The sequence below is a fragment of the Euphorbia lathyris genome, chromosome 1 (genome assembly GCF_963576675.1).
Source record: "Euphorbia lathyris chromosome 1, ddEupLath1.1, whole genome shotgun sequence".
Classification (NCBI taxonomy): Eukaryota; Viridiplantae; Streptophyta; class Magnoliopsida; order Malpighiales; family Euphorbiaceae; genus Euphorbia; species Euphorbia lathyris.
In genome coordinates this window covers 132,194,833-132,216,137 of record NC_088910.1, presented here as the reverse complement: position 1 = coordinate 132,216,137, position 21,305 = coordinate 132,194,833, and the positions used below count along the sequence as shown (strand labels likewise).

Genomic DNA, 21,305 nt, shown 5'->3' with positions numbered 1-21,305 from the left:
TTTTGCAACGTGCATTTTTTAATTATTTAATTTTTTTTTTCACCATGGCGTGCATGTTTTCGAGGCGGGGGTCAGTGTTTGGGGTCCGGGGGCTTGTGCATGCACGTGAAGGATGAGCATACGGGAGAAAGGGGCGCCCAGTATGGAATATATGCTTAGTTTTTGCATGGGATGACTGGTGCGATCATACCAGCACTAATGCACCGGATCCCATCAGAATCCCGAAGTTAAACGTGCTTGGGCGAGAGTAGTACTAAGATGGGTGACCTCTTGGGAAGTCCTCGTGTTGCACCCCCAAACTTTTTTGCAACGTGCATTTTTTAATTATTTAATTTTTTTTTCACCATGGCGTGCACGTTTTCGAGGCGGGCCCAAACTTTTTTGCAACGTGCATTTTTTAATTATTTAATTTTTTTTTCACCATGGCGTGCACGTTTTCGAGGCGGGGGTCAGTGTTTGGGGTCCGGGGGCTTGTGCATGCACGTGAAGGATGAGCATACGGGAGAAAGGGGCGCCCAGTATGGAATATATGCTTAGTTTTTGCATGGGATGACGGGTGCGATCATACCAGCACTAATGCACCGGATCCCATCAGAACTCCGAAGTTAAACGTGCTTGGGCGAGAGTAGTACTAAGATGGGTGACCTCTTGGGAAGTCCTCTTGTTGCACCCCTAAACTTTTTTGCAACGTGCATTTTTTAATTATTTAATTTTTTTTTCACCATGGCGTGCACGTTTTCGAGGCGGGCCCAAACTTTTTTGCAACGTGCATTTTTTAATTATTTAATTTTTTTTCACCATGGCGTGCACGTTTTCGAGGCGGGGGTCAGTGTTTGGGGTCCGGGGGCTTGTGCATGCACGTGAAGGATGAGCATACGGGAGAAAGGGGCGCCCAGTATGGAATATATGCTTAGTTTTTGCATGGGATGACGGGTGCGATCATACCAGCACTAATGCACCGGATCCCATCAGAACTCCGAAGTTAAACGTGCTTGGGCGAGAGTAGTACTAAGATGGTTGACCTCTTGGGAAGTCCTCGTGTTGCACCCCCAAACTTTTTTGCAACGTGCATTTTTTAATTATTTAATTTTTTTTTTCACCATGGCGTGCATGTTTTCGAGGCGGGGGTCAGTGTTTGGGGTCCGGGGGCTTGTGCATGCACGTGAAGGATGAGCATACGGGAGAAAGGGGCGCCCAGTATGGAATATATGCTTAGTTTTTGCATGGGATGACGGGTGCGATCATACCAGCACTAATGCACCGGATCCCATCAGAACTCCGAAGTTAAACGTGCTTGGGCGAGAGTAGTACTAAGATGGGTGACCTCTTCGGAAGTCCTCGTGTTGCACCCCCAAACTTTTTTGCAACGTGCATTTTTTAATTATTTAATTTTTTTTTTCACCATGGCGTGCATGTTTTCGAGGCGGGGGTCAGTGTTTGGGGTCCGGGGGCTTGTGCATGCACGTGAAGGATGAGCATACGGGAGAAAGGGGCGCCCAGTATGGAATATATGCTTAGTTTTTGCATGGGATGACGGGTGCGATCATACCAGCACTAATGCACCGGATCCCATCAGAACTCCGAAGTTAAACGTGCTTGGGCGAGAGTAGTACTAAGATGGGTGACCTCTTCGGAAGTCCTCGTGTTGCACCCCCAAACTTTTTTGCAACGTGCATTTTTTAATTATTTAATTTTTTTTTCACCATGGCGTGCACGTTTTCGAGGCGGGCCCAAACTTTTTTGCAACGTGCATTTTTTAATTATTTAATTTTTTTTTCACCATGGCGTGCACGTTTTCGAGGCAGGGGTCAGTGTTTGGGGTCCGGGGGCTTGTGCATGCACGTGAAGGATGAGCATACGGGAGAAAGGGGCGCCCAGTATGGAATATATGCTTAGTTTTTGCATGGGATGACGGGTGCGATCATACCAGCACTAATGCACCGGATCCCATCAGAACTCCGAAGTTAAACGTGCTTGGGCGAGAGTAGTACTAAGATGGGTGACCTTTTGGGAAGTCCTCGTGTTGTACCCCTAAACTTTTTTATAACGTGCATTTTTTAATTATTTAATTTTTTTTTCACCATGGCGTGCACGTTTTCGAGGCGGGCCCAAACTTTTTTCCAACGTGCATTTTTTAATTATTTAATTTTTTTTCACCATGGCGTGCACGTTTTCGAGGCGGGGGTCAGTGTTTGGGGTCCGGGGGCTTGTGCATGCACGTGAAGGATGAGCATACGGGAGAAAGGGGCGCCCAGTATGGAATATATGCTTAGTTTTTGCATGTGATGACGGGTGCGATCATACCAGCACTAATGCACCGGATCCCATCAGAACTCCGAAGTTAAACGTGCTTGGGCGAGAGTAGTACTAAGATGGGTGACCTCTTGGGAAGTCCTCGTGTTGCACCCCCAAACTTTTTTGCAACGTGCATTTTTTAATTATTTAATTTTTTTTTTCACCATGGCGTGCATGTTTTCGAGGCGGGGGTCAGTGTTTGGGGTCCGGGGGCTTGTGCATGCACGTGAAGGATGAGCATACGGGAGAAAGGGGCGCCCAGTATGGAATATATGCTTAGTTTTTGCATGGGATGACGGATGCGATCATACCAGCACTAATGCACCGGATCCCATCAGAACTCCGAAGTTAAACGTGCTTGGGCGAGAGTAGTACTAAGATGGGTGACCTCTTGGGAAGTCCTCGTGTTGCACCCCCAAACTTTTTTGCAACGTGCATTTTTTAATTATTTAATTTTTTTTTCACCATGGCGTGCACGTTTTCGAGGCGGGCCCAAACTTTTTTGCAACGTGCATTTTTTAATTATTTAATTTTTTTTTTCACCATGGCGTGCACGTTTTCGAGGCGGGGGTCAGTGTTTGGGGTCCGGGGGCTTGTGCATGCACGTGAAGGATGAGCATACGGGAGAAAGGGGCGCCCAATATGGAATATATGCTTAGTTTTTGCATGTGATGACGGGTGCGATCATACCAGCACTAATGCACCGGATCCCATCAGAACTCCGAAGTTAAACGTGCGTGGGCGAGAGTAGTACTAAGATGGTTGACCTCTTGGGAAGTCCTCGTGTTGCACCCCCAAACTTTTTTGCAACGTGCATTTTTTAATTATTTAATTTTTTTTTTCACCATGGCGTGCATGTTTTCGAGGCGGGGGTCAGTGTTTGGGGTCCGGGGGCTTGTGCATGCACGTGAAGGATGAGCATACGGGAGAAAGGGGCGCCCAGTATGGAATATATGCTTAGTTTTTGCATGGGATGACGGGTGCGATCATACCAGCACTAATGCACCGGATCCCATCAGAACTCCGAAGTTAAACGTGCTTGGGCGAGAGTAGTACTAAGATGGGTGACCTCTTGGGAAGTCCTCGTGTTGCACCCCCAAACTTTTTTGCAACGTGCATTTTTTAATTATTTAATTTTTTTTTCACCATGGCGTGCACGTTTTCGAGGCGGGCCCAAACTTTTTTGCAACGTGCATTTTTTAATTATTTAATTTTTTTTTCACCATGGCGTGCACGTTTTCGAGGCGGGGGTCAGTGTTTGGGGTCCGGGGGCTTGTGCATGCACGTGAAGGATGAGCATACGGGAGAAAGGGGCGCCCAGTATGGAATATATGCTTAGTTTTTGCATGGGATGACGGGTGCGATCATACCAGCACTAATGCACCGGATCCCATCAGAACTCCGAAGTTAAACGTGCTTGGGCGAGAGTAGTACTAAGATGGGTGACCTCTTGGGAAGTCCTCGTGTTGCACCCCTAAACTTTTTTGCAACGTGCATTTTTTAATTATTTAATTTTTTTTTCACCATGGCGTGCACGTTTTCGAGGCGGGCCCAAACTTTTTTGCAACGTGCATTTTTTAATTATTTAATTTTTTTTCACCATGGCGTGCACGTTTTCGAGGCGGGGGTCAGTGTTTGGGGTCCGGGGGCTTGTGCATGCACGTGAAGGATGAGCATACGGGAGAAAGGGGCGCCCAGTATGGAATATATGCTTAGTTTTTGCATGGGATGACAGGTGCGATCATACCAGCACTAATGCATCGGATCCCATCAGAACTCCGAAGTTAAACGTGCTTGGGCGAGAGTAGTACTAAGATGGGTGACCTCTTGGGAAGTCCTCGTGTTGCACCCCTAAACTTTTTTATAACGTGCATTTTTTAATTATTTAATTTTTTTTTCACCATGGCGTGCACGTTTTCGAGGCGGGCCCAAACTTTTTTGCAACGTGCATTTTTTAATTATTTAATTTTTTTTCACCATGGCGTGCACGTTTTCGAGGCGGGGGTCAGTGTTTGGGGTCCGGGGGCTTGTGCATGCACATGAAGGATGAGCATACGGGAGAAAGGGGCGCCCAGTATGGAATATATGCTTAGTTTTTGCATGGGATGACGGGTGCGATCATACCAGCACTAATGCACCGGATCCCATCAGAACCCCGAAGTTAAACGTGCTTGGGCGAGAGTAGTACTAAGATGGGTGACCTCTTGGGAAGTCCTCGTGTTGCACCCCCAAACTTTTTTGCAACGTGCATTTTTTAATTATTTAATTTTTTTTTCACCATGGCGTGCACGTTTTCGAGGCGGGCCCAAACTTTTTTGCAACGTGCATTTTTTAATTATTTAATTTTTTTTTCACCATGGCGTGCACGTTTTCGAGGCGGGGGTCAGTGTTTGGGGTCCGGGGGCTTGTGCATGCACGTGAAGGATGAGCATACGGGAGAAAGGGGCGCCCAGTATGGAATATATGCTTAGTTTTTGCATGGGATGACGAGTGCGATCATACCAGCACTAATGCACCGGATCCCATCAGAACTCCGAAGTGAAACGTGCTTGGGCGAGAGTAGTACTAAGATGGGTGACCTCTTGGGAAGTCCTCGTGTTGCACCCCTAAACTTTTTTATAACGTGCATTTTTTAATTATTTAATTTTTTTTTCACCATGGCGTGCACGTTTTCGAGGCGGGCCCAAACTTTTTTGCAACGTGCATGTTTTAATTATTTAATTTTTTTTCACTATGGCGTGCACGTTTTCGAGGCGGGGGTCAGTGTTTGGGGTCCGGGGGCTTGTGCATGCACGTGAAGGATGAGCATACGGGAGAAAGGGGCGCCCAGTATGGAATATATGCTTAGTTTTTGCATGTGATGACGGGTGCGATCATACCAGCACTAATGCACCGGATCCCATCAGAACTCCGAAGTCAAACGTGCTTGGGCGAGAGTAGTACTAAGATGGGTGACCTCTTGGGAAGTCCTCGTGTTGCACCCCCAAACTTTTTTGCAACGTGCATTTTTTAATTATTTAATTTTTTTTTCACCATGGCGTGCACGTTTTCGAGGCGGGGGTCAGTGTTTGGGGTCCGGGGGCTTGTGCATGCACGTGAAGGATGACCATACGGGAGAAAGGGGCGCCCAGTATGGAATATATGCTTAGTTTTTGCATGGGATGACGGGTGCGATCATACCAGCACTAATGCACCGGATCCCATCAGAACTCCGAAGTTAAACGTGCTTGGGCGAGAGTAGTACTAAGATGGGTGACCTCTTGGGAAGTCCTCGTGTTGCACCCCTAAACTTTTTTGCAACGTGCATTTTTTAATTATTTAATTTTTTTTTCACCATGGCGTGCACGTTTTCGAGGCGGGCCCAAACTTTTTTGCAACGTGCATTTTTTAATTATTTAATTTTTTTTTTCACCATGGCGTGCACGTTTTCGAGGCGGGGGTCAGTGTTTGGGGTCCGGGGGCTTGTGCATGCACGTGAAGGATGAGCATACGGGAGAAAGGGGCGCCCAGTATGGAATATATGCTTAGTTTTTGCATGTGATGACGGGTGCAATCATACCAGCACTAATGCACCGGATCCCATCAGAACTCCGAAGTTGAACGTGCTTGGGCGAGAGTAGTACTAAGATGGTTGACCTCTTGGGAAGTCCTCGTGTTGCACCCCCAAACTTTTTTGCAACGTGCATTTTTTAATTATTTAATTTTTTTTTTCACCATGGCGTGCATGTTTTCGAGGCGGGGGTCAGTGTTTGGGGTCCGGGGGCTTGTGCATGCACGTGAAGGATGAGCATACGGGAGAAAGGGGCGCCCAGTATGGAATATATGCTTAGTTTTTGCATGGGATGACGGGTGCGATCATACCAGCACTAATGCACCGGATCCCATCAGAACCCCGAAGTTAAACGTGCTTGGGCGAGAGTAGTACTAAGATGGGTGACCTCTTGGGAAGTCCTCGTGTTGCACCCCCAAACTTTTTTGCAACGTGCATTTTTTAATTATTTAATTTTTTTTTCACCATGGCGTGCACGTTTTCGAGGCGGGCCCAAACTTTTTTGCAACGTGCATTTTTTAATTATTTAATTTTTTTTTCACCATGGCGTGCACGTTTTCGAGGCGGGGGTCAGTGTTTGGGGTCCGGGGGCTTGTGCATGCACGTGAAGGATGAGCATACGGGAGAAAGGGGCGCCCAGTATGGAATATATGCTTAGTTTTTGCATGGGATGACGAGTGCGATCATACCAGCACTAATGCACCGGATCCCATCAGAACTCCGAAGTGAAACGTGCTTGGGCGAGAGTAGTACTAAGATGGGTGACCTCTTGGGAAGTCCTCGTGTTGCACCCCTAAACTTTTTTATAACGTGCATTTTTTAATTATTTAATTTTTTTTTCACCATGGCGTGCACGTTTTCGAGGCGGGCCCAAACTTTTTTGCAACGTGCATTTTTTAATTATTTAATTTTTTTTCACCATGGCGTGCACGTTTTCGAGGCGGGGGTCAGTGTTTGGGGTCCGGGGGCTTGTGCATGCACGTGAAGGATGAGCATACGGGAGAAAGGGGCGCCCAGTATGGAATATATGCTTAGTTTTTGCATGGGATGACTGGTGCGATCATACCAGCACTAATGCACCGGATCCCATCAGAATCCCGAAGTTAAACGTGCTTGGGCGAGAGTAGTACTAAGATGGGTGACCTCTTGGGAAGTCCTCGTGTTGCACCCCCAAACTTTTTTGCAACGTGCATTTTTTAATTATTTAATTTTTTTTTCACCATGGCGTGCACGTTTTCGAGGCGGGGGTCAGTGTTTGGGGTCCGGGGGCTTGTGCATGCACGTGAAGGATGAGCATACGGGAGAAAGGGGCGCCCAGTATGGAATATATGCTTAGTTTTTGCATGGGATGACGGGTGCGATCATACCAGCACTAATGCACCGGATCCCATCAGAACTCCGAAGTTAAACGTGCTTGGGCGAGAGTAGTACTAAGATGGGTGACCTCTTGGGAAGTCCTCTTGTTGCACCCCTAAACTTTTTTGCAACGTGCATTTTTTAATTATTTAATTTTTTTTTCACCATGGCGTGCACGTTTTCGAGGCGGGCCCAAACTTTTTTGCAACGTGCATTTTTTAATTATTTAATTTTTTTTCACCATGGCGTGCACGTTTTCGAGGCGGGGGTCAGTGTTTGGGGTCCGGGGGCTTGTGCATGCACGTGAAGGATGAGCATACGGGAGAAAGGGGCGCCCAGTATGGAATATATGCTTAGTTTTTGCATGGGATGACGGGTGCGATCATACCAGCACTAATGCACCGGATCCCATCAGAACTCCGAAGTTAAACGTGCTTGGGCGAGAGTAGTACTAAGATGGTTGACCTCTTGGGAAGTCCTCGTGTTGCACCCCCAAACTTTTTTGCAACGTGCATTTTTTAATTATTTAATTTTTTTTTTCACCATGGCGTGCATGTTTTCGAGGCGGGGGTCAGTGTTTGGGGTCCGGGGGCTTGTGCATGCACGTGAAGGATGAGCATACGGGAGAAAGGGGCGCCCAGTATGGAATATATGCTTAGTTTTTGCATGGGATGACGGGTGCGATCATACCAGCACTAATGCACCGGATCCCATCAGAACTCCGAAGTTAAACGTGCTTGGGCGAGAGTAGTACTAAGATGGGTGACCTCTTCGGAAGTCCTCGTGTTGCACCCCCAAACTTTTTTGCAACGTGCATTTTTTAATTATTTAATTTTTTTTTTCACCATGGCGTGCATGTTTTCGAGGCGGGGGTCAGTGTTTGGGGTCCGGGGGCTTGTGCATGCACGTGAAGGATGAGCATACGGGAGAAAGGGGCGCCCAGTATGGAATATATGCTTAGTTTTTGCATGGGATGACGGGTGCGATCATACCAGCACTAATGCACCGGATCCCATCAGAACTCCGAAGTTAAACGTGCTTGGGCGAGAGTAGTACTAAGATGGGTGACCTCTTCGGAAGTCCTCGTGTTGCACCCCCAAACTTTTTTGCAACGTGCATTTTTTAATTATTTAATTTTTTTTTCACCATGGCGTGCACGTTTTCGAGGCGGGCCCAAACTTTTTTGCAACGTGCATTTTTTAATTATTTAATTTTTTTTTCACCATGGCGTGCACGTTTTCGAGGCAGGGGTCAGTGTTTGGGGTCCGGGGGCTTGTGCATGCACGTGAAGGATGAGCATACGGGAGAAAGGGGCGCCCAGTATGGAATATATGCTTAGTTTTTGCATGGGATGACGGGTGCGATCATACCAGCACTAATGCACCGGATCCCATCAGAACTCCGAAGTTAAACGTGCTTGGGCGAGAGTAGTACTAAGATGGGTGACCTCTTGGGAAGTCCTCGTGTTGTACCCCTAAACTTTTTTATAACGTGCATTTTTTAATTATTGAATTTTTTTTTCACCATGGCGTGCACGTTTTCGAGGCGGGCCCAAACTTTTTTCCAACGTGCATTTTTTAATTATTTAATTTTTTTTCACCATGGCGTGCACGTTTTCGAGGCGGGGGTCAGTGTTTGGGGTCCGGGGGCTTGTGCATGCACGTGAAGGATGAGCATACGGGAGAAAGGGGCGCCCAGTATGGAATATATGCTTAGTTTTTGCATGGGATGACGGGTGCGATCATACCAGCACTAATGCACCGGATCCCATCAGAACTCCGAAGTTAAACGTGCTTGGGCGAGAGTAGTACTAAGATGGGTGACCTCTTGGGAAGTCCTCTTGTTGCACCCCTAAACTTTTTTGCAACGTGCATTTTTTAATTATTTAATTTTTTTTTCACCATGGCGTGCACGTTTTCGAGGCGGGCCCAAACTTTTTTGCAACGTGCATTTTTTAATTATTTAATTTTTTTTCACCATGGCGTGCACGTTTTCGAGGCGGGGGTCAGTGTTTGGGGTCCGGGGGCTTGTGCATGCACGTGAAGGATGAGCATACGGGAGAAAGGGGCGCCCAGTATGGAATATATGCTTAGTTTTTGCATGGGATGACGGGTGCGATCATACCAGCACTAATGCACCGGATCCCATCAGAACTCCGAAGTTAAACGTGCTTGGGCGAGAGTAGTACTAAGATGGTTGACCTCTTGGGAAGTCCTCGTGTTGCACCCCCAAACTTTTTTGCAACGTGCATTTTTTAATTATTTAATTTTTTTTTTCACCATGGCGTGCATGTTTTCGAGGCGGGGGTCAGTGTTTGGGGTCCGGGGGCTTGTGCATGCACGTGAAGGATGAGCATACGGGAGAAAGGGGCGCCCAGTATGGAATATATGCTTAGTTTTTGCATGGGATGACGGGTGCGATCATACCAGCACTAATGCACCGGATCCCATCAGAACTCCGAAGTTAAACGTGCTTGGGCGAGAGTAGTACTAAGATGGGTGACCTCTTCGGAAGTCCTCGTGTTGCACCCCCAAACTTTTTTGCAACGTGCATTTTTTAATTATTTAATTTTTTTTTTCACCATGGCGTGCATGTTTTCGAGGCGGGGGTCAGTGTTTGGGGTCCGGGGGCTTGTGCATGCACGTGAAGGATGAGCATACGGGAGAAAGGGGCGCCCAGTATGGAATATATGCTTAGTTTTTGCATGGGATGACGGGTGCGATCATACCAGCACTAATGCACCGGATCCCATCAGAACTCCGAAGTTAAACGTGCTTGGGCGAGAGTAGTACTAAGATGGGTGACCTCTTCGGAAGTCCTCGTGTTGCACCCCCAAACTTTTTTGCAACGTGCATTTTTTAATTATTTAATTTTTTTTTCACCATGGCGTGCACGTTTTCGAGGCGGGCCCAAACTTTTTTGCAACGTGCATTTTTTAATTATTTAATTTTTTTTTCACCATGGCGTGCACGTTTTCGAGGCAGGGGTCAGTGTTTGGGGTCCGGGGGCTTGTGCATGCACGTGAAGGATGAGCATACGGGAGAAAGGGGCGCCCAGTATGGAATATATGCTTAGTTTTTGCATGGGATGACGGGTGCGATCATACCAGCACTAATGCACCGGATCCCATCAGAACTCCGAAGTTAAACGTGCTTGGGCGAGAGTAGTACTAAGATGGGTGACCTCTTGGGAAGTCCTCGTGTTGTACCCCTAAACTTTTTTATAACGTGCATTTTTTAATTATTGAATTTTTTTTTCACCATGGCGTGCACGTTTTCGAGGCGGGCCCAAACTTTTTTCCAACGTGCATTTTTTAATTATTTAATTTTTTTTCACCATGGCGTGCACGTTTTCGAGGCGGGGGTCAGTGTTTGGGGTCCGGGGGCTTGTGCATGCACGTGAAGGATGAGCATACGGGAGAAAGGGGCGCCCAGTATGGAATATATGCTTAGTTTTTGCATGTGATGACGGGTGCGATCATACCAGCACTAATGCACCGGATCCCATCAGAACTCCGAAGTTAAACGTGCTTGGGCGAGAGTAGTACTAAGATGGGTGACCTCTTGGGAAGTCCTCGTGTTGCACCCCCAAACTTTTTTGCAACGTGCAGTTTTTAATTATTTAATTTTTTTTTTCACCATGGCGTGCATGTTTTCGAGGCGGGGGTCAGTGTTTGGGGTCCGGGGGCTTGTGCATGCACGTGAAGGATGAGCATACGGGAGAAAGGGGCGCCCAGTATGGAATATATGCTTAGTTTTTGCATGGGATGACGGATGCGATCATACCAGCACTAATGCACCGGATCCCATCAGAACTCCGAAGTTTAACGTGCTTGGGCGAGAGTAGTACTAAGATGGGTGACCTCTTGGGAAGTCCTCGTGTTGCACCCCCAAACTTTTTTGCAACGTGCATTTTTTAATTATTTAATTTTTTTTTCACCATGGCGTGCACGTTTTCGAGGCGGGCCCAAACTTTTTTGCAACGTGCATTTTTTAATTATTTAATTTTTTTTTCACCATGGCGTGCACGTTTTCGAGGCGGGGGTCAGTGTTTGGGGTCCGGGGGCTTGTGCATGCACGTGAAGGATGAGCATACGGGAGAAAGGGGCGCCCAGTATGGAATATATTCTTAGTTTTTGCATGGGATGACGGGTGCGATCATACCAGCACTAATGCACCGGATCCCATCAGAACTCCGAAGTTAAACGTGCTTGGGCGAGAGTAGTACTAAGATGGTTGACCTCTTGGGAAGTCCTCGTGTTGCACCCCCAAACTTTTTTGCAACGTGCATTTTTTAATTATTTAATTTTTTTTTTCACCATGGCGTGCATGTTTTCGAGGCGGGGGTCAGTGTTTGGGGTCCGGGGGCTTGTGCATGCACGTGAAGGATGAGCATACGGGAGAAAGGGGCGCCCAGTATGGAATATATGCTTAGTTTTTGCATGGGATGACGGGTGCGATCATACCAGCACTAATGCACCGGATCCCATCAGAACTCCGAAGGTAAACGTGCTTGGGCGAGAGTAGTACTAAGATGGGTGACCTCTTGGGAAGTCCTTGTGTTGCACCCCCAAACTTTTTTGCAACGTGCATTTTTTAATTATTTAATTTTTTTTTCACCATGGCGTGCACGTTTTCGAGGCGGGCCCAAACTTTTTTGCAACGTGCATTTTTTAATTATTTAATTTTTTTTTCACCATGGCGTGCACGTTTTCGAGGCGGGGGTCAGTGTTTGGGGTCCGGGGGCTTGTGCATGCACGTGAAGGATGAGCATACGGGAGAAAGGGGCGCCCAGTATGGAATATATGCTTAGTTTTTGCATGGGATGACGGGTGCGATCATACCAGCACTAATGCACCGGATCCCATCAGAACTCCGAAGTTATACGTGCTTGGGCGAGAGTAGTACTAAGATGGGTGACCTCTTGGGAAGTCCTCGTGTTGCACCCCTAAACTTTTTTATAACGTGCATTTTTTAATTATTTAATTTTTTTTTCACCATGGCGTGCACGTTTTCGAGGCGGGCCCAAACTTTTTTGCAACGTGCATTTTTTAATTATTTAATTTTTTTTCACCATGGCGTGCACGTTTTCGAGGCGGGGGTCAGTGTTTGGGGTCCGGGGGCTTGTGCATGCACGTGAAGGATGAGCATACGGGAGAAAGGGGCGCCCAATATGGAATATATGCTTAGTTTTTGCATGTGATGACGGGTGCGATCATACCAGCACTAATGCACCGGATCCCATCAGAACTCCGAAGTTAAACGTGCGTGGGCGAGAGTAGTACTAAGATGGTTGACCTCTTGGGAAGTCCTCGTGTTGCACCCCCAAACTTTTTTGCAACGTGCATTTTTTAATTATTTAATTTTTTTTTTCACCATGGCGTGCATGTTTTCGAGGCGGGGGTCAGTGTTTGGGGTCCGGGGGCTTGTGCATGCACGTGAAGGATGAGCATACGGGAGAAAGGGGCGCCCAGTATGGAATATATGCTTAGTTTTTGCATGGGATGACGGGTGCGATCATACCAGCACTAATGCACCGGATCCCATCAGAACTCCGAAGTTAAACGTGCTTGGGCGAGAGTAGTACTAAGATGGGTGACCTCTTGGGAAGTCCTCGTGTTGCACCCCCAAACTTTTTTGCAACGTGCATTTTTTAATTATTTAATTTTTTTTTCACCATGGCGTGCACGTTTTCGAGGCGGGCCCAAACTTTTTTGCAACGTGCATTTTTTAATTATTTAATTTTTTTTTCACCATGGCGTGCACGTTTTCGAGGCGGGGGTCAGTGTTTGGGGTCCGGGGGCTTGTGCATGCACGTGAAGGATGAGCATACGGGAGAAAGGGGCGCCCAATATGGAATATATGCTTAGTTTTTGCATGTGATGACGGGTGCGATCATACCAGCACTAATGCACCGGATCCCATCAGAACTCCGAAGTTAAACGTGCGTGGGCGAGAGTAGTACTAAGATGGTTGACCTCTTGGGAAGTCCTCGTGTTGCACCCCCAAACTTTTTTGCAACGTGCATTTTTTAATTATTTAATTTTTTTTTTCACCATGGCGTGCATGTTTTCGAGGCGGGGGTCAGTGTTTGGGGTCCGGGGGCTTGTGCATGCACGTGAAGGATGAGCATACGGGAGAAAGGGGCGCCCAGTATGGAATATATGCTTAGTTTTTGCATGGGATGACGGGTGCGATCATACCAGCACTAATGCACCGGATCCCATCAGAACTCCGAAGTTAAACGTGCTTGGGCGAGAGTAGTACTAAGATGGGTGACCTCTTGGGAAGTCCTCGTGTTGCACCCCCAAACTTTTTTGCAACGTGCATTTTTTAATTATTTAATTTTTTTTTCACCATGGCGTGCACGTTTTCGAGGCGGGCCCAAACTTTTTTGCAACGTGCATTTTTTAATTATTTAATTTTTTTTTCACCATGGCGTGCACGTTTTCGAGGCGGGGGTCAGTGTTTGGGGTCCGGGGGCTTGTGCATGCACGTGAAGGATGAGCATACGGGAGAAAGGGGCGCCCAGTATGGAATATATGCTTAGTTTTTGCATGGGATGACGGGTGCGATCATACCAGCACTAATGCACCGGATCCCATCAGAACTCCGAAGTTAAACGTGCTTGGGCGAGAGTAGTACTAAGATGGGTGACCTCTTGGGAAGTCCTCGTGTTGCACCCCTAAACTTTTTTGCAACGTGCATTTTTTAATTATTTAATTTTTTTTTCACCATGGCGTGCACGTTTTCGAGGCGGGCCCAAACTTTTTTGCAACGTGCATTTTTTAATTATTTAATTTTTTTTCACCATGGCGTGCACGTTTTCGAGGCGGGGGTCAGTGTTTGGGGTCCGGGGGCTTGTGCATGCACGTGAAGGATGAGCATACGGGAGAAAGGGGCGCCCAGTATGGAATATATGCTTAGTTTTTGCATGGGATGACAGGTGCGATCATACCAGCACTAATGCACCGGATCCCATCAGAACTCCGAAGTTAAACGTGCTTGGGCGAGAGTAGTACTAAGATGGGTGACCTCTTGGGAAGTCCTCGTGTTGCACCCCTAAACTTTTTTATAACGTGCATTTTTTAATTATTTAATTTTTTTTTCACCATGGCGTGCACGTTTTCGAGGCGGGCCCAAACTTTTTTGCAACGTGCATTTTTTAATTATTTAATTTTTTTTCACCATGGCGTGCACGTTTTCGAGGCGGGGGTCAGTGTTTGGGGTCCGGGGGCTTGTGCATGCACATGAAGGATGAGCATACGGGAGAAAGGGGCGCCCAGTATGGAATATATGCTTAGTTTTTGCATGGGATGACGGGTGCGATCATACCAGCACTAATGCACCGGATCCCATCAGAACCCCGAAGTTAAACGTGCTTGGGCGAGAGTAGTACTAAGATGGGTGACCTCTTGGGAAGTCCTCGTGTTGCACCCCCAAACTTTTTTGCAACGTGCATTTTTTAATTATTTAATTTTTTTTTCACCATGGCGTGCACGTTTTCGAGGCGGGCCCAAACTTTTTTGCAACGTGCATTTTTTAATTATTTAATTTTTTTTTCACCATGGCGTGCACGTTTTCGAGGCGGGGGTCAGTGTTTGGGGTCCGGGGGCTTGTGCATGCACGTGAAGGATGAGCATACGGGAGAAAGGGGCGCCCAGTATGGAATATATGCTTAGTTTTTGCATGGGATGACGAGTGCGATCATACCAGCACTAATGCACCGGATCCCATCAGAACTCCGAAGTGAAACGTGCTTGGGCGAGAGTAGTACTAAGATGGGTGACCTCTTGGGAAGTCCTCGTGTTGCACCCCTAAACTTTTTTATAACGTGCATTTTTTAATTATTTAATTTTTTTTCACCATGGCGTGCACGTTTTCGAGGCAGGCCCAAACTTTTTTGCAACGTGCATTTTTTAATTATTTAATTTTTTTTCACTATGGCGTGCACGTTTTCGAGGCGGGGGTCAGTGTTTGGGGTCCGGGGGCTTGTGCATGCACGTGAAGGATGAGCATACGGGAGAAAGGGGCGCCCAGTATGGAATATATGCTTAGTTTTTGCATGTGATGACGGGTGCGATCATACCAGCACTAATGCACCGGATCCCATCAGAACTCCGAAGTTAAACGTTCTTGGGCGAGAGTAGTACTAAGATGGGTGACCTCTTGGGAAGTCCTCGTGTTGCACCCCCAAACTTTTTTGCAACGTGCATTTTTTAATTATTTAATTTTTTTTTCACCATGGCGTGCACGTTTTCGAGGCGGGGGTCAGTGTTTGGGGTCCGGGGGCTTGTGCATGTACGTGAAGGATGACCATACGGGAGAAAGGGGCGCCCAGTATGGAATATATGCTTAGTTTTTGCATGGGATGACGGGTGCAATCATACCAGCACTAATGCACCGGATCCCATCAGAACTCCGAAGTTAAACGTGCTTGGGCGAGAGTAGTACTAAGATGGGTGACCTCTTGGGAAGTCCTCGTGTTGCACCCCTAAACTTTTTTGCAACGTGCATTTTTTAATTATTTAATTTTTTTTTCACCATGGCGTGCACGTTTTCGAGGCGGGCCCAAACTTTTTTGCAACGTGCATTTTTTAATTATTTAATTTTTTTTTTCACCATGGCGTGCACGTTTTCGAGGCGGGGGTCAGTGTTTGGGGTCCGGGGGCTTGTGCATGCACGTGAAGGATGAGCATACGGGAGAAAGGGGCGCCCAGTATGGAATATATGCTTAGTTTTTGCATGTGATGACGGGTGCGATCATACCAGCACTAATGCACCGGATCCCATCAGAACTCCGAAGTTAAACGTGCTTGGGCGAGAGTAGTACTAAGATGGTTGACCTCTTGGGAAGTCCTCGTGTTGCACCCCCAAACTTTTTTGCATCGTGCATTTTTTAATTATTTAATTTTTTTTTCACCATGGCGTGCACGTTTTCGAGGCGGGCCCAAACTTTTTTGCAACGTGCATTTTTTAATTATTTAATTTTTTTTTTCACCATGGCGTGCACGTTTTCGAGGCGGGGGTCAGTGTTTGGGGTCCGGGGGCTTGTGCATGCACGTGAAGGATGAGCATACGGGAGAAAGGGGCGCCCAGTATGGAATATATGCTTAGTTTTTGCATGTGATGACGGGTGCGATCATACCAGCACTAATGCACCGGATCCCATCAGAACTCCGAAGTTAAACGTGCTTGGGCGAGAGTAGTACTAAGATGGTTGACCTCTTGGGAAGTCCTCGTGTTGCACCCCCAAACTTTTTTGCAACGTGCATTTTTTAATTATTTAATTTTTTTTTTCACCATGGCGTGCATGTTTTCGAGGCGGGGGTCAGTGTTTGGGGTCCGGGGGCTTGTGCATGCACGTGAAGGATGAGCATACGGGAGAAAGGGGCGCCCAGTATGGAATATATGCTTAGTTTTTGCATGGGATGACGGGTGCGATCATACCGGCACTAATGCACCGGATCCCATCAGAACTCCGAAGTTAAACGTGCTTGGGCGAGAGTAGTACTAAGATGGGTGACCTCTTGGGAAGTCCTCATGTTGCACCCCCAAACTTTTTTGCAACGTGCATTTTTTAATTATTTAATTTTTTTTTCACCATGGCGTGCACGTTTTCGAGGCGGGCCCAAACTTTTTTGCAACGTGCATTTTTTAATTATTTAATTTTTTTTTCACCATGGCGTGCACGTTTTCGAGGCGGGGGTCAGTGTTTGGGGTCCGGGGGCTTGTGTATGCACGTGAAGGATGAGCATACGGGAGAAAGGGGCGCCCAGTATGGAATATATGCTTAGTTTTTGCATGGGATGACGGGTGCGATCATACCAGCACTAATGCACCGGATCCCATCAGAACTCCGAAGTTAAACGTGCTTGGGCGAGAGTAGTACTAAGATGGGTGACCTCTTGGGAAGTCCTCGTGTTGCACCCCTAAACTTTTTTGCAACGTGCATTTTTTAATTATTTAATTTTTTTTTCACCATGGCGTGCACGTTTTCGAGGCGGGCCCAAACTTTTTTGCAACGTGCATTTTTTAATTATTTAATTTTTTTTTCACCATGGCGTGCACGTTTTCGAGGCGGGGGTCAGTGTTTGGGGTCCGGGGGCTTGTGCATGCACGTGAAGGATGAGCATACGGGAGAAAGGGGCGCCCAGTATGGAATATATGCTTAGTTTTTGCATGTGATGACGGGTGCAATCATACCAGCACTAATGCACCGGATCCCATCAGAACTCCGAAGTTAAACGTGCTTGGGCGAGAGTAGTACTAAGATGGTTGACCTCTTGGGAAGTCCTCGTGTTGCACCCCCAAACTTTTTTGCAACGTGCATTTTTTAATTATTTAATTTTTTTTTTCACCATGGCGTGCATGTTTTCGAGGCGGGGGTCAGTGTTTGGGGTCCGGGGGCTTGTGCATGCACGTGAAGGATGAGCATACGGGAGAAAGGGGCGCCCAGTATGGAATATATGCTTAGTTTTTGCATGGGATGACTGGTGCGATCATACCAGCACTAATGCACCGGATCCCATCAGAATCCCGAAGTTAAACGTGCTTGGGCGAGAGTAGTACTAAGATGGGTGACCTCTTGGGAAGTCCTCGTGTTGCACCCCCAAACTTTTTTGCAACGTGCATTTTTTAATTATTTAATTTTTTTTTCACCATGGCGTGCACGTTTTCGAGGCGGGCCCAAACTTTTTTGCAACGTGCATTTTTTAATTATTTAATTTTTTTTTCACCATGGCGTGCACGTTTTCGAGGCGGGGGTCAGTGTTTGGGGTCCGGGGGCTTGTGCATGCACGTGAAGGATGAGCATACGGGAGAAAGGGGCGCCCAGTATGGAATATATGCTTAGTTTTTGCATGGGATGACGGGTGCGATCATACCAGCACTAATGCACCGGATCCCATCAGAACTCCGAAGTTAAACGTGCTTGGGCGAGAGTAGTACTAAGATGGGTGACCTCTTGGGAAGTCCTCTTGTTGCACCCCTAAACTTTTTTGCAACGTGCATTTTTTAATTATTTAATTTTTTTTTCACCATGGCGTGCACGTTTTCGAGGCGGGCCCAAACTTTTTTGCAACGTGCATTTTTTAATTATTTAATTTTTTTTCACCATGGCGTGCACGTTTTCGAGGCGGGGGTCAGTGTTTGGGGTCCGGGGGCTTGTGCATGCACGTGAAGGATGAGCATACGGGAGAAAGGGGCGCCCAGTATGGAATATATGCTTAGTTTTTGCATGGGATGACGGGTGCGATCATACCAGCACTAATGCACCGGATCCCATCAGAACTCCGAAGTTAAACGTGCTTGGGCGAGAGTAGTACTAAGATGGTTGACCTCTTGGGAAGTCCTCGTGTTGCACCCCCAAACTTTTTTGCAACGTGCATTTTTTAATTATTTAATTTTTTTTTTCACCATGGCGTGCATGTTTTCGAGGCGGGGGTCAGTGTTTGGGGTCCGGGGGCTTGTGCATGCACGTGAAGGATGAGCATACGGGAGAAAGGGGCGCCCAGTATGGAATATATGCTTAGTTTTTGCATGGGATGACGGGTGCGATCATACCAGCACTAATGCACCGGATCCCATCAGAACTCCGAAGTTAAACGTGCTTGGGCGAGAGTAGTACTAAGATGGGTGACCTCTTCGGAAGTCCTCGTGTTGCACCCCCAAACTTTTTTGCAACGTGCATTTTTTAATTATTTAATTTTTTTTTTCACCATGGCGTGCATGTTTTCGAGGCGGGGGTCAGTGTTTGGGGTCCGGGGGCTTGTGCATGCACGTGAAGGATGAGCATACGGGAGAAAGGGGCGCCCAGTATGGAATATATGCTTAGTTTTTGCATGGGATGACGGGTGCGATCATACCAGCACTAATGCACCGGATCCCATCAGAACTCCGAAGTTAAACGTGCTTGGGCGAGAGTAGTACTAAGATGGGTGACCTCTTCGGAAGTCCTCGTGTTGCACCCCCAAACTTTTTTGCAACGTGCATTTTTTAATTATTTAATTTTTTTTTCACCATGGCGTGCACGTTTTCGAGGCGGGCCCAAACTTTTTTGCAACGTGCATTTTTTAATTATTTAATTTTTTTTTCACCATGGCGTGCACGTTTTCGAGGCAGGGGTCAGTGTTTGGGGTCCGGGGGCTTGTGCATGCACGTGAAGGATGAGCATACGGGAGAAAGGGGCGCCCAGTATGGAATATATGCTTAGTTTTTGCATGGGATGACGGGTGCGATCATACCAGCACTAATGCACCGGATCCCATCAGAACTCCGAAGTTAAACGTGCTTGGGCGAGAGTAGTACTAAGATGGATGACCTTTTGGGAAGTCCTCGTGTTGTACCCCTAAACTTTTTTATAACGTGCATTTTTTAATTATTTAATTTTTTTTTCACCATGGCGTGCACGTTTTCGAGGCGGGCCCAAACTTTTTTCCAACGTGCAATTTTTAATTATTTAATTTTTTTTCACCATGGCGTGCACGTTTTCGAGGCGGGGGTCAGTGTTTGGGGTCCGGGGGCTTGTGCATGCACGTGAAGGATGAGCATACGGGAGAAAGGGGCGCCCAGTATGGAATATATGCTTAGTTTTTGCATGTGATGACGGGTGCGATCATACCAGCACTAATGCACCGGATCCCATCAGAACTCCGAAGTTAAACGTGCTTGGGCGAGAGTAGTACTAAGATGGGTGACCTCTTGGGAAGTCCTCGTGTTGCACCCCCAAACTTTTTTGCAACGTGCATTTTTTAATTATTTAATTTTTTTTTTCACCATGGCGTGCATGTTTTCGAGGCGGGGGTCAGTGTTTGGGGTCCGGGGGCTTGTGCATGCACGTGAAGGATGAGCATACGGGAGAAAGGGGCGCCCAGTATGGAATATATGCTTAGTTTTTGCATGGGATGACGGATGCGATCATACCAGCACTAATGCACCGGATCCCATCAGAACTCCGAAGTTAAACGTGCTTGGGCGAGAGTAGTACTAAGATGGGTGACCTCTTGGGAAGTCCTCGTGTTGCACCCCCAAACTTTTTTGCAACGTGCATTTTTTAATTATTTAATTTTTTTTTCACCATGGCGTGCACGTTTTCGAGGCGGGCCCAAACTTTTTTGCAACGTGCATTTTTTAATTATTTAATTTTTTTTTTCACCATGGCGTGCACGTTTTCGAGGCGGGGGTCAGTGTTTGGGGTCCGGGGGCTTGTGCATGCACGTGAAGGATGAGCATACGGGAGAAAGGGGCGCCCAATATGGAATATATGCTTAGTTTTTGCATGTGATGACGGGTGCGATCATACCAGCACTAATGCACCGGATCCCATCAGAACTCCGAAGTTAAACGTGCGTGGGCGAGAGTAGTACTAAGATGGTTGACCTCTTGGGAAGTCCTCGTGTTGCACCCCCAAACTTTTTTGCAACGTGCATTTTTTAATTATTTAATTTTTTTTTTCACCATGGCGTGCATGTTTTCGAGGCGGGGGTCAGTGTTTGGGGTCCGGGGGCTTGTGCATGCACGTGAAGGATGAGCATACGGGAGAAAGGGGCGCCCAGTATGGAATATATGCTTAGTTTTTGCATGGGATGACGGGTGCGATCATACCAGCACTAATGCACCGGATCCCATCAGAACTCCGAAGTTAAACGTGCTTGGGCGAGAGTAGTACTAAGATGGGTGACCTCTTGGGAAGTCCTCGTGTTGCACCCCCAAACTTTTTTGCAACGTGCATTTTTTAATTATTTAATTTTTTTTTCACCATGGCGTGCACGTTTTCGAGGCGGGCCCAAACTTTTTTGCAACGTGCATTTTTTAATTATTTAATTTTTTTTTCACCATGGCGTGCACGTTTTCGAGGCGGGGGTCAGTGTTTGGGGTCCGGGGGCTTGTGCATGCACGTGAAGGATGAGCATACGGGAGAAAGGGGCGCCCAGTATGGAATATATGCTTAGTTTTTGCATGGGATGACGGGTGCGATCATACCAGCACTAATGCACCGGATCCCATCAGAACTCCGAAGTTAAACGTGCTTGGGCGAGAGTAGTACTAAGATGGGTGACCTCTTGGGAAGTCCTCGTGTTGCACCCCTAAACTTTTTTGCAACG

The 21,305-nt window shown here is 47.0% G+C and overlaps 61 non-coding genes across 61 annotated transcripts; all 61 read left to right on the top strand.

Moving 5' to 3' along the window:
* The first annotated feature begins 176 nt into the window (after positions 1-176).
* LOC136215445 (5S ribosomal RNA) lies at positions 177-295 on the top strand. Its single transcript, XR_010682485.1, has one exon. It is a non-coding gene; the product is annotated as a 5S ribosomal RNA (ribosomal RNA).
* A 259-nt stretch (positions 296-554) lies between these two features.
* LOC136214331 (5S ribosomal RNA) lies at positions 555-673 on the top strand. Its single transcript, XR_010681421.1, has one exon. It is a non-coding gene; the product is annotated as a 5S ribosomal RNA (ribosomal RNA).
* A 258-nt stretch (positions 674-931) lies between these two features.
* Positions 932-1,050, top strand: LOC136212816 (5S ribosomal RNA). The gene has a single exon (XR_010679957.1). It is a non-coding gene; the product is annotated as a 5S ribosomal RNA (ribosomal RNA).
* Positions 1,051-1,233: 183 nt separating this feature from the next.
* LOC136213133 (5S ribosomal RNA) lies at positions 1,234-1,352 on the top strand. Its single transcript, XR_010680261.1, has one exon. It is a non-coding gene; the product is annotated as a 5S ribosomal RNA (ribosomal RNA).
* A 183-nt stretch (positions 1,353-1,535) lies between these two features.
* On the top strand, positions 1,536-1,654 carry LOC136213132 (5S ribosomal RNA). Its single transcript, XR_010680260.1, has one exon. It is a non-coding gene; the product is annotated as a 5S ribosomal RNA (ribosomal RNA).
* Positions 1,655-1,913: 259 nt separating this feature from the next.
* On the top strand, positions 1,914-2,032 carry LOC136213616 (5S ribosomal RNA). The gene has a single exon (XR_010680715.1). It is a non-coding gene; the product is annotated as a 5S ribosomal RNA (ribosomal RNA).
* Positions 2,033-2,290: 258 nt separating this feature from the next.
* LOC136211162 (5S ribosomal RNA) lies at positions 2,291-2,409 on the top strand. Its single transcript, XR_010678380.1, has one exon. It is a non-coding gene; the product is annotated as a 5S ribosomal RNA (ribosomal RNA).
* A 183-nt stretch (positions 2,410-2,592) lies between these two features.
* Positions 2,593-2,711, top strand: LOC136212493 (5S ribosomal RNA). Its single transcript, XR_010679646.1, has one exon. It is a non-coding gene; the product is annotated as a 5S ribosomal RNA (ribosomal RNA).
* Positions 2,712-2,971: 260 nt separating this feature from the next.
* LOC136214176 (5S ribosomal RNA) lies at positions 2,972-3,090 on the top strand. Its single transcript, XR_010681273.1, has one exon. It is a non-coding gene; the product is annotated as a 5S ribosomal RNA (ribosomal RNA).
* A 183-nt stretch (positions 3,091-3,273) lies between these two features.
* On the top strand, positions 3,274-3,392 carry LOC136211161 (5S ribosomal RNA). The gene has a single exon (XR_010678379.1). It is a non-coding gene; the product is annotated as a 5S ribosomal RNA (ribosomal RNA).
* A 259-nt stretch (positions 3,393-3,651) lies between these two features.
* Positions 3,652-3,770, top strand: LOC136211159 (5S ribosomal RNA). The gene has a single exon (XR_010678377.1). It is a non-coding gene; the product is annotated as a 5S ribosomal RNA (ribosomal RNA).
* Positions 3,771-4,028: 258 nt separating this feature from the next.
* On the top strand, positions 4,029-4,147 carry LOC136214428 (5S ribosomal RNA). The gene has a single exon (XR_010681514.1). It is a non-coding gene; the product is annotated as a 5S ribosomal RNA (ribosomal RNA).
* Positions 4,148-4,405: 258 nt separating this feature from the next.
* On the top strand, positions 4,406-4,524 carry LOC136213979 (5S ribosomal RNA). Its single transcript, XR_010681077.1, has one exon. It is a non-coding gene; the product is annotated as a 5S ribosomal RNA (ribosomal RNA).
* Positions 4,525-4,783: 259 nt separating this feature from the next.
* LOC136213858 (5S ribosomal RNA) lies at positions 4,784-4,902 on the top strand. The gene has a single exon (XR_010680956.1). It is a non-coding gene; the product is annotated as a 5S ribosomal RNA (ribosomal RNA).
* Positions 4,903-5,160: 258 nt separating this feature from the next.
* Positions 5,161-5,279, top strand: LOC136212162 (5S ribosomal RNA). The gene has a single exon (XR_010679333.1). It is a non-coding gene; the product is annotated as a 5S ribosomal RNA (ribosomal RNA).
* Positions 5,280-5,461: 182 nt separating this feature from the next.
* On the top strand, positions 5,462-5,580 carry LOC136211158 (5S ribosomal RNA). The gene has a single exon (XR_010678376.1). It is a non-coding gene; the product is annotated as a 5S ribosomal RNA (ribosomal RNA).
* Positions 5,581-5,840: 260 nt separating this feature from the next.
* Positions 5,841-5,959, top strand: LOC136215019 (5S ribosomal RNA). The gene has a single exon (XR_010682076.1). It is a non-coding gene; the product is annotated as a 5S ribosomal RNA (ribosomal RNA).
* Positions 5,960-6,142: 183 nt separating this feature from the next.
* LOC136213978 (5S ribosomal RNA) lies at positions 6,143-6,261 on the top strand. The gene has a single exon (XR_010681076.1). It is a non-coding gene; the product is annotated as a 5S ribosomal RNA (ribosomal RNA).
* A 259-nt stretch (positions 6,262-6,520) lies between these two features.
* LOC136213856 (5S ribosomal RNA) lies at positions 6,521-6,639 on the top strand. Its single transcript, XR_010680954.1, has one exon. It is a non-coding gene; the product is annotated as a 5S ribosomal RNA (ribosomal RNA).
* Positions 6,640-6,897: 258 nt separating this feature from the next.
* LOC136215442 (5S ribosomal RNA) lies at positions 6,898-7,016 on the top strand. Its single transcript, XR_010682483.1, has one exon. It is a non-coding gene; the product is annotated as a 5S ribosomal RNA (ribosomal RNA).
* A 182-nt stretch (positions 7,017-7,198) lies between these two features.
* On the top strand, positions 7,199-7,317 carry LOC136214329 (5S ribosomal RNA). Its single transcript, XR_010681420.1, has one exon. It is a non-coding gene; the product is annotated as a 5S ribosomal RNA (ribosomal RNA).
* Positions 7,318-7,575: 258 nt separating this feature from the next.
* LOC136212813 (5S ribosomal RNA) lies at positions 7,576-7,694 on the top strand. Its single transcript, XR_010679955.1, has one exon. It is a non-coding gene; the product is annotated as a 5S ribosomal RNA (ribosomal RNA).
* Positions 7,695-7,877: 183 nt separating this feature from the next.
* On the top strand, positions 7,878-7,996 carry LOC136213131 (5S ribosomal RNA). The gene has a single exon (XR_010680259.1). It is a non-coding gene; the product is annotated as a 5S ribosomal RNA (ribosomal RNA).
* Positions 7,997-8,179: 183 nt separating this feature from the next.
* Positions 8,180-8,298, top strand: LOC136213130 (5S ribosomal RNA). Its single transcript, XR_010680258.1, has one exon. It is a non-coding gene; the product is annotated as a 5S ribosomal RNA (ribosomal RNA).
* Positions 8,299-8,557: 259 nt separating this feature from the next.
* Positions 8,558-8,676, top strand: LOC136212974 (5S ribosomal RNA). The gene has a single exon (XR_010680109.1). It is a non-coding gene; the product is annotated as a 5S ribosomal RNA (ribosomal RNA).
* A 258-nt stretch (positions 8,677-8,934) lies between these two features.
* LOC136214328 (5S ribosomal RNA) lies at positions 8,935-9,053 on the top strand. Its single transcript, XR_010681419.1, has one exon. It is a non-coding gene; the product is annotated as a 5S ribosomal RNA (ribosomal RNA).
* Positions 9,054-9,311: 258 nt separating this feature from the next.
* LOC136212812 (5S ribosomal RNA) lies at positions 9,312-9,430 on the top strand. The gene has a single exon (XR_010679954.1). It is a non-coding gene; the product is annotated as a 5S ribosomal RNA (ribosomal RNA).
* A 183-nt stretch (positions 9,431-9,613) lies between these two features.
* LOC136213129 (5S ribosomal RNA) lies at positions 9,614-9,732 on the top strand. Its single transcript, XR_010680257.1, has one exon. It is a non-coding gene; the product is annotated as a 5S ribosomal RNA (ribosomal RNA).
* A 183-nt stretch (positions 9,733-9,915) lies between these two features.
* On the top strand, positions 9,916-10,034 carry LOC136213128 (5S ribosomal RNA). Its single transcript, XR_010680256.1, has one exon. It is a non-coding gene; the product is annotated as a 5S ribosomal RNA (ribosomal RNA).
* Positions 10,035-10,293: 259 nt separating this feature from the next.
* LOC136212973 (5S ribosomal RNA) lies at positions 10,294-10,412 on the top strand. Its single transcript, XR_010680108.1, has one exon. It is a non-coding gene; the product is annotated as a 5S ribosomal RNA (ribosomal RNA).
* Positions 10,413-10,670: 258 nt separating this feature from the next.
* Positions 10,671-10,789, top strand: LOC136211157 (5S ribosomal RNA). Its single transcript, XR_010678375.1, has one exon. It is a non-coding gene; the product is annotated as a 5S ribosomal RNA (ribosomal RNA).
* A 183-nt stretch (positions 10,790-10,972) lies between these two features.
* Positions 10,973-11,091, top strand: LOC136214871 (5S ribosomal RNA). Its single transcript, XR_010681937.1, has one exon. It is a non-coding gene; the product is annotated as a 5S ribosomal RNA (ribosomal RNA).
* A 259-nt stretch (positions 11,092-11,350) lies between these two features.
* Positions 11,351-11,469, top strand: LOC136212811 (5S ribosomal RNA). Its single transcript, XR_010679953.1, has one exon. It is a non-coding gene; the product is annotated as a 5S ribosomal RNA (ribosomal RNA).
* A 183-nt stretch (positions 11,470-11,652) lies between these two features.
* LOC136213940 (5S ribosomal RNA) lies at positions 11,653-11,771 on the top strand. The gene has a single exon (XR_010681040.1). It is a non-coding gene; the product is annotated as a 5S ribosomal RNA (ribosomal RNA).
* A 259-nt stretch (positions 11,772-12,030) lies between these two features.
* Positions 12,031-12,149, top strand: LOC136213963 (5S ribosomal RNA). Its single transcript, XR_010681063.1, has one exon. It is a non-coding gene; the product is annotated as a 5S ribosomal RNA (ribosomal RNA).
* Positions 12,150-12,407: 258 nt separating this feature from the next.
* Positions 12,408-12,526, top strand: LOC136214175 (5S ribosomal RNA). Its single transcript, XR_010681271.1, has one exon. It is a non-coding gene; the product is annotated as a 5S ribosomal RNA (ribosomal RNA).
* A 183-nt stretch (positions 12,527-12,709) lies between these two features.
* Positions 12,710-12,828, top strand: LOC136211156 (5S ribosomal RNA). Its single transcript, XR_010678374.1, has one exon. It is a non-coding gene; the product is annotated as a 5S ribosomal RNA (ribosomal RNA).
* Positions 12,829-13,087: 259 nt separating this feature from the next.
* On the top strand, positions 13,088-13,206 carry LOC136214174 (5S ribosomal RNA). The gene has a single exon (XR_010681270.1). It is a non-coding gene; the product is annotated as a 5S ribosomal RNA (ribosomal RNA).
* Positions 13,207-13,389: 183 nt separating this feature from the next.
* Positions 13,390-13,508, top strand: LOC136211155 (5S ribosomal RNA). The gene has a single exon (XR_010678373.1). It is a non-coding gene; the product is annotated as a 5S ribosomal RNA (ribosomal RNA).
* A 259-nt stretch (positions 13,509-13,767) lies between these two features.
* LOC136216313 (5S ribosomal RNA) lies at positions 13,768-13,886 on the top strand. Its single transcript, XR_010683307.1, has one exon. It is a non-coding gene; the product is annotated as a 5S ribosomal RNA (ribosomal RNA).
* Positions 13,887-14,144: 258 nt separating this feature from the next.
* Positions 14,145-14,263, top strand: LOC136212411 (5S ribosomal RNA). Its single transcript, XR_010679570.1, has one exon. It is a non-coding gene; the product is annotated as a 5S ribosomal RNA (ribosomal RNA).
* Positions 14,264-14,521: 258 nt separating this feature from the next.
* On the top strand, positions 14,522-14,640 carry LOC136213977 (5S ribosomal RNA). The gene has a single exon (XR_010681075.1). It is a non-coding gene; the product is annotated as a 5S ribosomal RNA (ribosomal RNA).
* A 259-nt stretch (positions 14,641-14,899) lies between these two features.
* LOC136213855 (5S ribosomal RNA) lies at positions 14,900-15,018 on the top strand. The gene has a single exon (XR_010680953.1). It is a non-coding gene; the product is annotated as a 5S ribosomal RNA (ribosomal RNA).
* Positions 15,019-15,275: 257 nt separating this feature from the next.
* LOC136213604 (5S ribosomal RNA) lies at positions 15,276-15,394 on the top strand. Its single transcript, XR_010680704.1, has one exon. It is a non-coding gene; the product is annotated as a 5S ribosomal RNA (ribosomal RNA).
* Positions 15,395-15,576: 182 nt separating this feature from the next.
* LOC136211667 (5S ribosomal RNA) lies at positions 15,577-15,695 on the top strand. Its single transcript, XR_010678862.1, has one exon. It is a non-coding gene; the product is annotated as a 5S ribosomal RNA (ribosomal RNA).
* A 260-nt stretch (positions 15,696-15,955) lies between these two features.
* On the top strand, positions 15,956-16,074 carry LOC136212810 (5S ribosomal RNA). The gene has a single exon (XR_010679952.1). It is a non-coding gene; the product is annotated as a 5S ribosomal RNA (ribosomal RNA).
* Positions 16,075-16,334: 260 nt separating this feature from the next.
* LOC136212809 (5S ribosomal RNA) lies at positions 16,335-16,453 on the top strand. Its single transcript, XR_010679951.1, has one exon. It is a non-coding gene; the product is annotated as a 5S ribosomal RNA (ribosomal RNA).
* A 183-nt stretch (positions 16,454-16,636) lies between these two features.
* Positions 16,637-16,755, top strand: LOC136214070 (5S ribosomal RNA). Its single transcript, XR_010681168.1, has one exon. It is a non-coding gene; the product is annotated as a 5S ribosomal RNA (ribosomal RNA).
* Positions 16,756-17,014: 259 nt separating this feature from the next.
* Positions 17,015-17,133, top strand: LOC136216312 (5S ribosomal RNA). The gene has a single exon (XR_010683306.1). It is a non-coding gene; the product is annotated as a 5S ribosomal RNA (ribosomal RNA).
* Positions 17,134-17,392: 259 nt separating this feature from the next.
* On the top strand, positions 17,393-17,511 carry LOC136213259 (5S ribosomal RNA). Its single transcript, XR_010680381.1, has one exon. It is a non-coding gene; the product is annotated as a 5S ribosomal RNA (ribosomal RNA).
* Positions 17,512-17,694: 183 nt separating this feature from the next.
* On the top strand, positions 17,695-17,813 carry LOC136215441 (5S ribosomal RNA). The gene has a single exon (XR_010682482.1). It is a non-coding gene; the product is annotated as a 5S ribosomal RNA (ribosomal RNA).
* A 259-nt stretch (positions 17,814-18,072) lies between these two features.
* On the top strand, positions 18,073-18,191 carry LOC136214327 (5S ribosomal RNA). The gene has a single exon (XR_010681418.1). It is a non-coding gene; the product is annotated as a 5S ribosomal RNA (ribosomal RNA).
* A 258-nt stretch (positions 18,192-18,449) lies between these two features.
* Positions 18,450-18,568, top strand: LOC136212808 (5S ribosomal RNA). The gene has a single exon (XR_010679950.1). It is a non-coding gene; the product is annotated as a 5S ribosomal RNA (ribosomal RNA).
* Positions 18,569-18,751: 183 nt separating this feature from the next.
* Positions 18,752-18,870, top strand: LOC136213127 (5S ribosomal RNA). The gene has a single exon (XR_010680255.1). It is a non-coding gene; the product is annotated as a 5S ribosomal RNA (ribosomal RNA).
* Positions 18,871-19,053: 183 nt separating this feature from the next.
* On the top strand, positions 19,054-19,172 carry LOC136213126 (5S ribosomal RNA). Its single transcript, XR_010680254.1, has one exon. It is a non-coding gene; the product is annotated as a 5S ribosomal RNA (ribosomal RNA).
* A 259-nt stretch (positions 19,173-19,431) lies between these two features.
* Positions 19,432-19,550, top strand: LOC136214755 (5S ribosomal RNA). The gene has a single exon (XR_010681828.1). It is a non-coding gene; the product is annotated as a 5S ribosomal RNA (ribosomal RNA).
* Positions 19,551-19,808: 258 nt separating this feature from the next.
* LOC136216311 (5S ribosomal RNA) lies at positions 19,809-19,927 on the top strand. The gene has a single exon (XR_010683305.1). It is a non-coding gene; the product is annotated as a 5S ribosomal RNA (ribosomal RNA).
* Positions 19,928-20,110: 183 nt separating this feature from the next.
* LOC136212492 (5S ribosomal RNA) lies at positions 20,111-20,229 on the top strand. The gene has a single exon (XR_010679645.1). It is a non-coding gene; the product is annotated as a 5S ribosomal RNA (ribosomal RNA).
* A 260-nt stretch (positions 20,230-20,489) lies between these two features.
* On the top strand, positions 20,490-20,608 carry LOC136214173 (5S ribosomal RNA). The gene has a single exon (XR_010681269.1). It is a non-coding gene; the product is annotated as a 5S ribosomal RNA (ribosomal RNA).
* Positions 20,609-20,791: 183 nt separating this feature from the next.
* Positions 20,792-20,910, top strand: LOC136216310 (5S ribosomal RNA). Its single transcript, XR_010683304.1, has one exon. It is a non-coding gene; the product is annotated as a 5S ribosomal RNA (ribosomal RNA).
* A 259-nt stretch (positions 20,911-21,169) lies between these two features.
* Positions 21,170-21,288, top strand: LOC136216309 (5S ribosomal RNA). Its single transcript, XR_010683302.1, has one exon. It is a non-coding gene; the product is annotated as a 5S ribosomal RNA (ribosomal RNA).
* Positions 21,289-21,305: the final 17 nt, after the last annotated feature.